Source organism: Heterodontus francisci, chromosome 45 (assembly GCF_036365525.1).
Source record: "Heterodontus francisci isolate sHetFra1 chromosome 45, sHetFra1.hap1, whole genome shotgun sequence".
NCBI classification, from domain to species: Eukaryota; Metazoa; Chordata; class Chondrichthyes; order Heterodontiformes; family Heterodontidae; genus Heterodontus; species Heterodontus francisci.
The window spans coordinates 5,700,658-5,714,578 of NC_090415.1; positions in this window are offsets into that span (position 1 = coordinate 5,700,658).

A 13,921-nucleotide genomic window follows, 5' to 3' on the forward strand; every position below is an offset into this window, starting at 1 on the left:
GTGTTGTGTAAATACCTTCAATTCTGTGTATCTGGAAGGGACACAATTCAAATTCTCACCTTATTGCATCAACTAAAACCTGCAGGTCCATTCAAACAACTCTATTTCCTGTCTCTGCAAGGACAGCTCACACTTCCACAATGCAGGAATGTCTGAATGGAAACAGCTTTTGACACATTTCCCAACACGTTTGCTGACACTTTTCAGGATGAAGCTCAATTCAACTGACAAGACTCGAAGCCCCAAATTGAAGCTTTCAGATATAAAAACTGACGCAGATCTCTCCAGATTCCCGATCTCTCTGAACCAGCACCCATTTTAACATTGTACTATTTAGTTTATATCGCTTCTCCTCAGCCTTCCTTCCTAAATGCATCATTTGACATTTCTCAGCATTGAAGTTAACCTGCCATGTGTCTGACCATTTCACCAGACTGCCTCTATCCTCCTGAACCCCACACTGTACCTGCCCTGACAGTGTTTTATAGAACAGAGAAGACAGAGATTTACTACTACTATTCCCTTCTCTGTTTATTACATTGCAGATGGTGTAATGTTGAAGTTATGCCCTGTAAACCCAAGTCCAAGTCATTAATATATATCAAAAAGATCAGTGGTCCTAATCCAAACCCCTGGGGAATACCACTGTACCACAATGTACACTGTATACAGTCAGTACAAAAGCAGGGAGGTTATGCTGAACATTTATAAAGCTCTATTTCAGCCCCGACTGGAGAACTGTGTCCAGTTCTGGTCACCACACTTTAGGAAGGATGTGAGATTCCTTGAGAGGGTGCAGAGATTTACCAGAATGGTTTCAGAGATGGGGGATTTTAGCTACAAGGTTAGGTTGGAAAAGCTGGGTTTGATCTCCTTAGAAGAAAGTAGATAGAGGGGAGATTGAATAGAAGTGTATAAGATTATGTCAGTCAAAGAGACCACCCTCCGGTCTGAAACAACCATTCACCACTACTCTCTGTGTCCTGTCCCTTAGCCAATGTTGTATCCACTCTGTCCCTGTCCCGTTCATTCCATCAGCATTCCTTTCGTGAACTAGTCAGTTATGAGGCAGCATTCTGACCTCCCATTGAGGAAATTGGTCCCAGAGCACAGAAAAACACACACAGACAGGCAATGACCATCTGTAACAAGAGAGAATCCAACCACCTCCCCATGGCATTCAAAGCATTATCCCATCGCTGAATCCCCCAGCATCAACATCCTAGGGAGACATTGACCAGGAACTGAGCTGAAGTAATCACATCAGTACTGTGGCTACAAGTGACTCACCCCCCTGACTCCCCAAAGCCTTTCAACCACCTACAAGACACAAGTCAGGTGTGTGATGGTATCTCTCCACTTGCCTGGATGAGTGTAACATCGACAACACTCCAGAGGCTCGACACCATCCAGGACAAAGCAGTCCACCTGATTGGTACACCATCCACCACTTTCAACTTTGATCAGATCACCCCTTACCCTTCTAAATTCCAGGGATACAGAGTAAAGCTCCGTCTACACTGTCCCATCAAATGCTGCCAAGCTATTAGTTAGCTTTTGAGTAAAGCTCTGTCTTCTCTGTTCTATAAAACACTCCCAGGGAAGGTACAGTGTGGGGTTAGATACAGAGTAAAGCTGCCTCTATATATGCCTCGCTTTCTCCTCCTCCATCCAGATGGAGAGAGTAACAGTGAGAAAGACAGGGATAGATATAGAGAGGGAAGAACAGGGAGAGGGAAGGATAGCAATGGGGAGAGATTACCAGAGAGAAAGAGGACGAGATTGGGATGGAGAGTGTCGGTCAGCATTCCCGCAAAGCTGTGTGCAGCATCCTGGAAGGTATGACACAGTGAGAGATTGAAATTAAGAGGGTACAGAGAGAGAAATAAACAAGGAGAGTAGCAGAGAGGGGAACTAGTGATTGATTGAGTGAGTAAGAGAGAGGGGAAGACGGAGATGGAGAGAGATTACCAGTAAGAGTAGCTCTCCACTTCTCTCTCCATGCATATCTCTCCCTTTCTCACTGTTACCCTCTCTCCATCTATATTCCTCCCTCCCTCCTGGTGTTTCACACTCTACACCTATTTCTTGTACCTCTGTGCACACAGGATTACATCAAACTATGATAACATTTGTCATTTGCACTTTTGATCTAACCTAACAACATGACTGTCTCCAACATTATCTCTGTGTCTGTGAACAGCGGGACCTTGGAGTGAATGCTCACTGATTCCTGAGGCTGACAGGACAGGTGGATAAGCTGGTTAGGAAGGGATAAGGGAGACTTTCATTTCCCGACCAGCGGAAATAATCTCTCAGTGTCCACCCTATCCAGTCCCTTTAGAATCTGATATGTTTCAATGAGATCACCTCTCATTCTTCTAAACTGCAGAGAATACAGGTCCTCTTTACTCAGCCTCTCATCATAGGACAATGGCAGAGAAGCTAAACAAATACTCTGTCTGTCTTTATGTTCTCTCTCATGCTCTGTAATCTTCCTTGAATCATTGAACACTGCAGTTTGTGGATCATTTCACTGCTTGCTGTTGAGCTGATGAAATTGTTTGATTGGCAGTGATAATATTTTTGGACCATTGTATTGAGTCCAATGGGTTGCAACTAGGATTACTGGGTGATTTCTCTCTGCAACTTTTAATCTTTAATCAAGCTTATCTGGGCATTAACCTGCAATCTGTTTTTATATGTCTGACTCCACTCATTCTCCCGGGGATAAAGTTACTTTTGTCTGGTTGTGCACCCAATTAAATGACTGTTTGACATGGCGAGACTTTCTTTACTGTGAACGTGTGCTGATGTCTCTCCCTCTCTCTCACACACACACTATCTGCCTCTCTCTCTGCCCACAAATATCCCGGACTTTCCCTCTCTCTCTGACGGACACTCTATCTCTCATTCATTTTTCACACTTTCTGTACACCCTGTGTCTGCTCTTTTCCTCTAATTTCTCATTTTCCTTCCCACTCTCTCTCTCCATCTCTCTCTCTCTCTCTCTTCTGCTTTGTTACTCTCTCCTCACCTTTATCTTTCCATTTATCTGTTTCCTCACTCTCAAACTCTACCTCTCCCTCACTCTCCACCTTCCTTTCTCTTTGATCTCTCTTCAATCTCTCCATTACTCTCTCTCCATCTCTGTCCAATTGAGGAGATTCTCCCTCCATTTCTCACCATCTCTTGCTCTCTCCCTCTCACCTATTTTCTCTCAGTCTCTCCATCTCTCTATCACTCTCTCTCCATCTCTGTCCAATTGAGGAGATTCTCCCTCCATTTCTCACCATCTCTTGCTCTCTCCCTCTCACCTATTTTCTCTCAGTCTCTCCATCTCTCTATCACTCTCTCTCCATCTCTGTCCAATTGAGGAGATTCTCCCTCCATTTCTCTCCATCTCTTGCTCTCTCACTCTCTCCCTCTCACCTATTTTCTCTCGGTCTCTCCATCTCTCTATCACTCTCTCTCCATCTCTGTCCAATTGAGGAGATTCTCCCTCCATTTCTCTTGCTCTCTCACTCTCTCCCTCTCACCTATTTTCTCTCGGTCTCTCCATCTCTCTATGATTCTTTCAAGCTCAGTTCTTCCTCTCTCTCTCCCCATAACTCTCTCTTTTCTATTTCCCTCTCTTTTACTTGCTCTCCAACTCTCTTGCTCTTTCTGTCCATGTTGGGTCCCTTTAAGAGTTTGGGACAGTTCTGGTGGTGCAGGGTCCCTTTAAGAGTCTGGTGCTGACCCCCCTCCCCCACCCCAGGGGCGGGGTTACAAGTCGCCCAAACCGCGGCTGCGCGGAGGCAAGAGGCAGCTTCTGACCCCTTGACCTCCAGACACGTGGGGCGAGGCAGCCAATGAGACCTCACTGACGCCCTGGCGGGAGGGGGGGTGTCATCAGCCGCCATGTTTGCGCGACGTCACCCGCCGGCCTCTTCTTTCCGCAAACAGCAGCTGAAAGGAAAAGGAGAAGCGGCTTCAGCTGTCGATCTCAATGGAGGAAAGTTGAACGTCTGAGCCGGGGGACAATATAAAAAAGGGGCGGTTAACGCTCTTGTGGAGATGCGCATGTGCGGAGCATCCTCCCAGAGTGCAGCGCGGCCTGTACCGCAGAAAGGGGCCTTTCCCACTCGCGGGGCATTGTGGGAGCCGCAGGACGCCATTGCCCCCTCATTAACTCAGTCAGAATTAACTCATTCCCTCTCAGCTCTCTCTCCCTCCTTTTCATATTGCAGGCTGAAATGGGGCTTTGTTGGCATCCATTACACCATCCCGGGTGTGATCAGATACTCTGTCCCTTCGTAAACGATTTCCCGTCCCTCCATCAGCTTGTGATTGTTATTGGCTTTTCTCCTACTGAAATGGTTGCTGAATCTGTTGGTCTTTTTCTACTCGCTTCATAACTAACCCTCTCTCCCTCTGTCTCTCTCCCAGTGTCAGAGATAGCAGGAGGGAGAGATAGAGAGAGGAAGAAAGACACAGAGAACAACCCCAGCTTCTCCAATCTATCCACGCAACTGAAGTCCCTCATCCTGGAACCTTGCTCGTGAATCTTTTCTGCATCCTCTCTTATGCCTCCACATCCTACCTAAAGCACGGTGTCCAGAATTGGACACAATACTAGATGAGGATGAAGCAGTGTTTTATAAAGCTTCATCATAACCTCCTTGCTTTTATACTCTAAGCCTCTATTTACAAAGCCTAGGATCCCATACGCCTTTTAACCACTTTCTCAACTAGCTCTGCCACCATCAATTTGTGCACAGACATCCCCAGGTCTCTCTGTTCCTGCACCCACTTCCTTCTGTTCTCAAGTTCCCATGACAGAGAGGGACAGGAGGACAGGGAGGTCGAGAAATAATGAAGGGGAGAGAGAGCAAACAAACAGGAAACACATATGGGAACACCACCACCTGCAAGTTTCCCTTCCAGTCTCACACCATCCTGACTTGGAACTATATCACCATTCCTTCACTGTCACTTGGTCAAAATCCTGGATCTCCCTTCCTAACAGCACTGTGGGTGTACCTCCCCCACATGGACTGCAGCAGTTCAAGAAGGTTCAACGGCAATTGGTGATGGGCAATAAAATGCTGGCATAGCCAGTAATGCACACATCCAACAAATGAATAAAAAATAATAACAATTTGGCACCAAGTCACTAAAGGAGATATTGAACTGGACACAAGAACACAAGACGTAGGAGCAGGAGTAGGCCATTCAGCCCCTCGAGGCTGCCCTGCCATTCAATAAGATCATGACTGATCTGTCCCAACACTCAACTCCTCTTTCAGGCCTGCTCTGCAGAACCCTCGACTCCCTGAGAGGGTTGAGAACAAATATTTTCCCACAAAGACAATCAGGGTGAGACTCCCAAATCTGGAGCCCCTTAAATAGCAAGAATCAAACCAGGTAGAATAAGGCACAAAAGGGAAGCTTATGTCAGATACCGAGAGCTCAATACCACAGAAAGCCGAGAGGAGTGAAGAAAGTGCAGGGGTGAAATTAAAAAGAAAATTAGGAAAGCAAAAAGATAGTCGGAAAATAATATTACCAAGTAAAATCAAGGAAAGCACAAAGATGTTTTATAAATACATGAAGAGCAAGAGGATAACTAAGGATAGAGTATTAGGGACCAGAAAGGGAATGTGTGTATGGAGGTAGGAGATGTGGGCACGGTTCTTAATGAATACTTTGTCTCCGTCTTCATAAAAGAGGGGGAACTATGCAGACATTGTAGTTAAAGAGGAGGAGTGTGAAATATTGGATGGGATAAACAGGGTGAGAGGGAAATATTAAGGTGTTTAGCATCTTTGAAAGTGAATAAATGGTCAGGCCTGGATGCATTGGAATCAGTTCAGAGAAGGTTCACTAGGCTGATTCCTGGGATGAAGGGGTTATCTTTGAGGAATAGTTGAACAGGTTGGGCCTCTGCTCATTGGAGTTTAGAAGAATGAGAGGTGATCTTATTGAAACATACAAGATTCTGAGGGGACTTGACAGGGCGGATGTTGGGAGGATGTTTCCCTTGTGGAGGAGTCTTGAACTAGGGGGCACCGTTTAAAAATAAAGGGTCTGCCATTTAAGACTGAGCTAAGGAAGACTTCTTTCTCCCAGAGGTTGGTTAGGCTTTGGAATTCTCTTCCCCAGAGAGCAGTGGAGGTTGGGTCAATGAATTTACAAGGGAGTCAAGGGTTATGGGGGGCAGGCAGGAAAATGGAGTTAAAGTCACTATCAGATCAATCATGATCATATTGACTGACAGAACAGGCTCAAGAGGCTGAATGGCCTACTCCTGCTCCTATTTCTTCGGATCGAGTGTATAAATTGGAGGATTTGCTCTCCACTTTTTAAACCATTTTTATAGCAGAGACAGGTCCATGTGTAATATAAACAGAGACAGGGTCTAGTGCAGACCTAACTAGTGCATTGACAACTGAGACTAGTGTAAAAGGTATCAAGGATACAGAATTCTAAATATACATTCAGGGGAAGTTTTTTAGGCCAGTACGTAGCAAGGTCAACAAGAGATGGGTCAGTTTGACACTTAGTTTTAGGGAATGAAGCTGGGCCGGTGGAAGGTGATTTAGAAAAGGTGGACTGGAAAACGCTACTTGAAGGTAAATCAGTGTCAGAGCAGTGAGATTGAATCATTTCATCCTGGAGGATTTATTATTCCAGAGTTATTTTTTATTTTCAGAGAAATTCAAATTCACAAGAGCCCAATGTGGGATTTGAACTCCGACTTTTTCAGTCATTACCTCAGGCTTTCAGATTACAAACTGTAAAAGACATTCACCTTCCTCCTGTTGTGACCTGACTGTCTCAGCTTTTGTGTATTGTCTCCAATCTTGTTCTTTCATGTGTCTGAAGACTTTGATGTTATTCAGACATTGGTAAACCACTTCATTCTCTCAGGTCATCGGCTCAAATACCTTCAGGGACACAATCCACAATCTAATTCACACCCTATTCAAGCAACTAAAATCTTCAACTCCATTCAGACACCCCGATATCCTGTCCCTGCACAGATAACTGACAGTTCCACAATGCAGAAATGTCTGAATGAGAAACCACATTTACCTGACACAATCCAAGCTCCAAATTGAATCATTAAGATATCGAAAATACCACAGAAATGTGACTTGTTCCTTGTAACAGTGAGACTGAAACATTTCAGGGTACTATTCAACCAAGAAGGATTCCGAGAAAAGTCAGGATCAGGATTGAAAGAGAAAGAGAGACAGTAAAAAGGGGGGAGTGAGAGAGGGGGTAGAGAGAGAGAGAGAGACTGTCAGCTCCTGGATGGGGAAGGATTCTCTGTTCCTTCACCCATTTTAACATTGTACCATTTAGTTTAGACAGAGAGACATAGACTGACAGGGTGACTGACAGAGAAAGAAGGATATTTAACATCGGATATTGGATGTAATTTAACCCCACAACCCTGTTCCGGCATTCAATGAGATCAGGGCTGATCTGTGATCTATCTTACACCATATATCCTGCCTTTGCCCCTTATCTCTTACTATCTTTGCTTAACAAGAATCTATCAATCACAGGTTTAAAAATTAACCAATAATCCAGCATGAAATTTCCACAAACAATATCATGAGGGTGTGATGGCTCCTACAGTGGAATAGCTCACTGGATGTTTAAAATGGAGGCTATTTCCTCTGGGAAAGACAGATGGAGGGACAGAGAGAGAGGGACAGAGAGAGAGAGACAGAGAGAGAGGCATAGATAGAAGGGGAGAGAGGGAGTGACAGGGAGGGAAAGGCAGAAGAAGGGACAGAGAGAGAGAGACAGAGAGAGAAGGAGAGAGACGGTGTGACAGGGAGCGAAGGACAGATGGAGAGACAGAGGCAGAGTGAGAAGGAGCGAGATGGAGAGGCAGGGAGTTCAGGACAGATGGAGGGATAGAGAGAGTGTGACAGAGACAGAAAGAGAGAGAGCGTGTGATGGGGTGACTGACGGAAAGACAGAGTGAGAAAGACAGAGAGAGAAGGAGAGTGTGGGAGAGACAGAGAGAGAGAGGCAGAGATGGAAGGAGAGAGAGGGAGTGACAGGGAGGGAAAGTCAGATGGAGGGACAGAGAAAGAGAGACAGAGAGAGAAGGAGAGACAGGGAGTGACAGGGAGGGAAGGACAGATTGAGGGATAGAGAGAGAGAGACAGAGATAGAAGGAGAGAGAGGGAGAGACGGAGAGGGAAAGACAGATGGAGGGACAGAGAGAGAGACAGAGAGAGAAGGAGGGAGAGGGAGTGTCAGGGAGGGAAAGAGAGGGAGAGACAGGTAGAGAGATGGAGTGACATGGAGGGAAGGACAGATGGTGGGATAGAGAGAGAGGAACAGAGATAGGAGAGAGATGGAATGATGGGGGTGGGGGTGGGAAGACAGATGCAGGGACAGAGAGAGAGGCAGAGATGGAAGGAGAGAGAGGGATTGATAGGGAGGGAAGGACAGATGGAGAGACAGAGAGATAGAGACAGAGATAGAAGGAGAGAGAGGGAGAGACAGAGAGGGAAAGACAGATGGAGTGACAGAGAGCGAGACAGAGAGAGAGGCAGAGACAGAGATAGAAGGAGAGAGACGGAGAGACAGAGAGGGAAGGAGAGAGATGGAATTTAGAGGGTAACAGAGAGGGAGAGACTGGGGTTCAGAGGGTAACAGAGAGGGAGAGACTGGAATTCAGAGGGTAACAGAGAGGGAAAGACTGGGATTCAGAGGGTAACGGAGAGGGAGAGACTGGAATTCAGAGGGTAACAGAGAGGGAGAGACTGGGATTCAGAGGGTAACAGAGAGGGAGAGACTGGAATTCATAGGGTAACAGAGAGGGAGAGACTGGGATTCAGAGGCTAACAGAGAGGGAGAGACTGGAATTCAGAGTGTAACAGAGAGGGAGAGACTGGGATTCAGAGGGTAACAGAGAGGGAGAGACTGGGATTCAGAGGGTAACAGAGAGGGAGAGTCTGGAATTCAGAGGGTAACAGAGAGGGAGAGACTGGGATTCAGAGGGTAACAGAGAGGGAGAGACTGGGATTCAGAGGGTAACAGAGAGGGAGAGACTGGGATTCAGAGGGTAACAGAGAGGGAGAGTCTGGAATTCAGAGGGTAACAGAGAGGGAGAGACTGGAATTCAGAGAGTAACAGAGAGGGAGAGACTGGGATTCAGAGAGTAACAGAGGGAAAAATAGAGTTCGCGAGGGCAACATAGACATTTTAAGGCACTGAAAGCGGCCACTTCACCCATTCTCTCTGTGCCAGCCGAAAAACGATCAACCTATTCTAATCCCACCTTCCAGCATTTGGTCCGAGCACTGCAGCTTACCGCACTTGAGGTGCCTATCCAGACTCCTTCTGAATGAGTTGAGGGTCTCTGCCTCAACTACCCTTTCAGGCAGTGAGTTCCAGACCATCGCGACCCTCTGGGTGAAAAAGATTTTCCTCAACTCCCCTCTAATTTTTCTACCAATCACTTTAAATCTCTGCCCCCTCGTCACTGACCTTTCTGCTATGGTTCTCTGCCCTTCACCTCCACTCCATCCAGGACCCTCAACATTTTGTACATTTCAATCAGATCTCCCCTCAGCCTTCTCTGTTCCAAGGACAACAACCCCTGCCTATCCTCATAGCTACAATTCTCCAGTCCTGGCAACATCCTAGAAAATGGGAGAGAGACAAAGTCCCGTGTTCATAACACATGGATAAAGAGGTTAATCATCTGAGCTGTTACTCTGAGACAGAGACAGAGAGGGAGGGAGAGAGGGAGAAAGAGAGAGAGAGAGAGGGAGAGAGAGAGGGAGGGAGAGAGGGAGGGAGAGAGGGAGGGAGAGATGGTGTGGGGGAGACACAAACTGAGAGGTGGACAGAGGCAGCGAAAGAGAGAGAGGGAGAGACAGAGAGTGAGTGCTGGGGGAGAGACAGATAGAGAGTGAGAGAGGCACAGAGAGAGAAGACGACACAGAGAGGCAGACACAGAGAGGCAGACAGAGAGCTAGAGAGAGACAGAGTGAGGGAGAGATGGTGTGAGGGAGGCACAAATTGAGACGTGGACAGAGGTAGAGAGAGAGAGGGAGAGATCGAGCGAGAGAGAGAAAAAGAGAGAGAGGGAGAGATAGAGAGAGAGAGGGGGTGGGAAAGACAGATAGCGAGGGACAGAGGCAGTGTGAGAGAGGCAGATTCGAAGGTAGCAAATGTAACTCCACTATTTACAAAAGGAAGGAGAGAGAAAATGGGGAACTAAAGACCTGTTCGTCTAACATCAGTCATTGGGAAAATGTTCGAATCTATAATAAAGGATGTGATAACAGGACACTTAAAGAGAGAGTGCAGGGGGTGGGGGGAGAGAGAAATGGGGGGAGAGAGAAATGGGGGGGGGGAAGAGTGCGTGAGTGAGACGGAGCAAAGGAGAGAGATACTAGGTTAGGTGGGACAATAAGCTGTGAGGAGGACACAAATAGACTACAAAGAGAGATGGTTTGGGATAGACAGCGATAAATGTCCCAGTGTTGTGGTAACATAAAATGGCCACTGAAAATGAACCTAAAATGGCTGACTGATGTGTGTGGATTTCCACAGATGAGAGGAGAGAGAGAGAGACAGACAGACAGAAAGAGAGACAAAGAGGGAGACAGAGACCAAGACACAGAGAGTGATCGCAGGATATTTGTCGCAGGACAGAGGAAGAGGAGGAGGCCATTTGGCCCCTCAACCCTGTTCTGTCATTCAATGAGCTCATGGCTGATGTGTGATCTAACTCCATGTACCTATCTTTGTCCCTTAATACCTTTGGTTAACAAAAATCTATCAAACTCAGATTTAAAAATTAACAAGTGTCTCAGCATCAATTGCTGATTGTGGAAGAGAGTTTCAAACTGATACCACACCTGGTGTGTTGAAGTGTTTCTTCATTTCACTCCTGAAAGGTTTTTAGACTAGGTTTATATTTTTAGACTATGCCCCCATGTTCTAGACTCTGCAGCCAGTGGGAATTGTTACTCTCTGTCCACCCTATCAGTTTCCCTTATTATCTTGAAAACAATCATCAAATCACACCTGAGCCTTCAAAATTCCAGGGATACAGAGTAAATCTCCAGCTACACTGTCCCATTAAATATTCCCAAGCCAAACACAAGGTTGGGTTTGACACAGAGTAAATTTCCCTCTACACTGTCCCATCACACACTCCCAGGGCAGGAACATCATGGGGTGGATACAGAGTGAATCTCACTCTACACTGTCTGATAGAGACAGACAGAGAGAGAGACAGAAAGAGAGAAACAAAAAGACATGGACTGACAGGGTGACTGAAAGAGATGGAAGGATACTTCACAGGGGATACTGGAAGAGGAAGATGCAATTCAACCACACAGCCCTGTTCCGGCATCAAATGTGATCTTGGCTGATCTGTGATGTAACTTACACCATATATCCTGCCTTTGTCCCTTATCTCTTAATACCTTTGGTTAACAAGAATCTATCAATCACAGATTTAAAAATTAACCAATAAACCAGCATGAAATTTGCACAACCAATATCATTGTGTGGGTGTTTCTGTGTGTGTTTGTGTGTGTCTATGTCTGTTTGGGTGTGATGGCTCCCACAGTGGAATAACTTGCTGGATGTTTAAAATGTAGACTGTTCCTTCTGGATCATCAAACGTATCTGCCTGGGCCCCAACGTCAACTACATTTCCCCATCTCCCGAAGTTTTTTTCTCTCCATATCTATCTCTTATATGTTTGTGTACACAGCAGTGAAGGATTACATCAAATTAATATATCTTACATTATCCTTTTCATCCACCTCAACAACCTCTCTCTTTCCAACTTTGTCCCTCTCCAGAGCCCTCTCTCTGCCTTCATATCTAACCCTCTCTCCCTCTGTCTCTCTCCTAATGTCAGAGATAGCAGGAGGGAGAGACAGCGAGAGAATGTTGAAGGAACTGTACTCTGTTCCTAAGCTGTGCTGAACATGCTCTGGGAGTGTTTGATGGGCTACATTAATGGGCCGTGTACAGTCCTGTATCAGGCTGTGAAGAAGCACAGCTTGTTCAGTGTACAACGGGTCAAAGGGAACGATTCACTCCTGTCTGCTACTGGGAAGAGAGACTGACCTTAACATCAAGGCAGCGTTTGACCGAGTGTGAGATCGAGGAGCCCGAGTAAAACTGAAGTCAGTGGGAATCGGGGGAAATCTCTCCACTGATTGGAATCATACCGAGCACAAAGGAAGATGGTTTTGGTTGTTGGAAGTCAATCATCTCAGTCCCAGGACATCACTGCAGGAGTTTATCAGGGTAGTGTCCTCAGCCCAGCCATCTTCAGCTGAGATCCCAGCAGGAAGTGCTGGAAATACTGAGCAGGTCAGGCAGCATCTGTGGAGAGAGAAACAGAGTTAGTGATTCAGCTCGATGCTTTCCAGATTTCCAGCATCCACAGTATTTTGCCTCAGATAATGAAGCAATCCAGAGCCACATGCACCGAGACCCGGACAACATTCAGGTTTGGGCCGACCAGTGACAAGTAACATTCACGTCACACAAGTGCCAGGCAATGACCATCTGCAACAAGAGAGAATCCAACCACCTCCCCTTGGCCTTCAAAGCATTATCCCATCGCTGAATCCCCCAGCGTCAACATCCTGGGGAAACATTGACATCAGGCTTAACTGAACGAAATACATCAATAGTTTCTTCACCCAGTGGCTGGTGGGTGTCTGGAACTCACTGCCTGAAAGGGTGGTAGAGACAGAAACCCTCATCACACTGAAAACAATCTCTTGGATATTCACTTCTCCATGTTTAAAATGGGTAAGGAATAACTCTCCTCGTCTACACTGCCTCATCGCGCACTCTCAGAGAAGGTACAGCATGGCTCAGATACAGAGTAAAGCTCAGTTCAAACATTCCCCGGAGTGTCGGATTAACCCGGCTGTGCCCGGCTCAGCCTCAAGACTCACCTGCCTCAGTCACTGAGACGCTCCTGTATCACTTGCCTTAATGTAAGTGGATGCCGGGTTTGGGAGCGGGACAGGCACACGGGATTAGGACGACTGCTCATGTGGAGGATAAGCATCAGTAATCCCTCAGAGAATCAGAACAGACCAGCGAGACTCAGAAAAGGAAACTTGTGTTGAATTTGTGAGTCTTGCATTGTGGAATGCTTTAGTATTTGGTGAGAATGTTGAGCCAGTGGCATTTTGCCCCAGTGGGATGAATAGACACTATATGACTTTATTACAACAGTAAGGTACCGTGTGTACTGTAAATATGGACTGAAATAACAATGTAACTGATCAATTTTCAGCTGAATTTTATGACTACAGTTATACCTGCTATCCTGTCAGAATGTACATAAGACACGATGGGATGAAGTCAAAGTGGCCACTGTTGAATTTGCTCGCTTGATCTTTGTGGGAACGCAAGGGTTAAGTAAGTTAAAAATATTAAATGGTCAATTCGCTTGTTTAAGTAAACACTGAACAGAAATGGGTCTGGAATGTCCTATGTGCTGCATTCCTACTCCTACATCTACTCTGTCAGGACCCCTCATGATTTTGAACACCTCTATCAAATCTCATCTCAAGTTTCTCTTCTCTATGGAGAACAACACCAGTTTCTCCAATCTATCCAGGTAACTGAAGTCCCTCATCCCTGGAACCTTGCTCGTGAGTCTTTTCTGCATCCTCTCTAAAGCCCCCACATCCTTCCGAAAGTACGGTGTCCAGAATTGGACACAATACTAGTTGAGGATGAAGCAGTGTTTTATAAAGCTTCATCATAACCTCCTTGCTTTTATACTCTAAGCCTCTATTTACAAAGCCGAGCATCCCATATGCCTTTTAACCACTTTCTCAACTAGCTCTGCCACCTTCAATTTGTGCACAGACATCCCCAGGTCTCTCTGTTCCTGCACCCACTT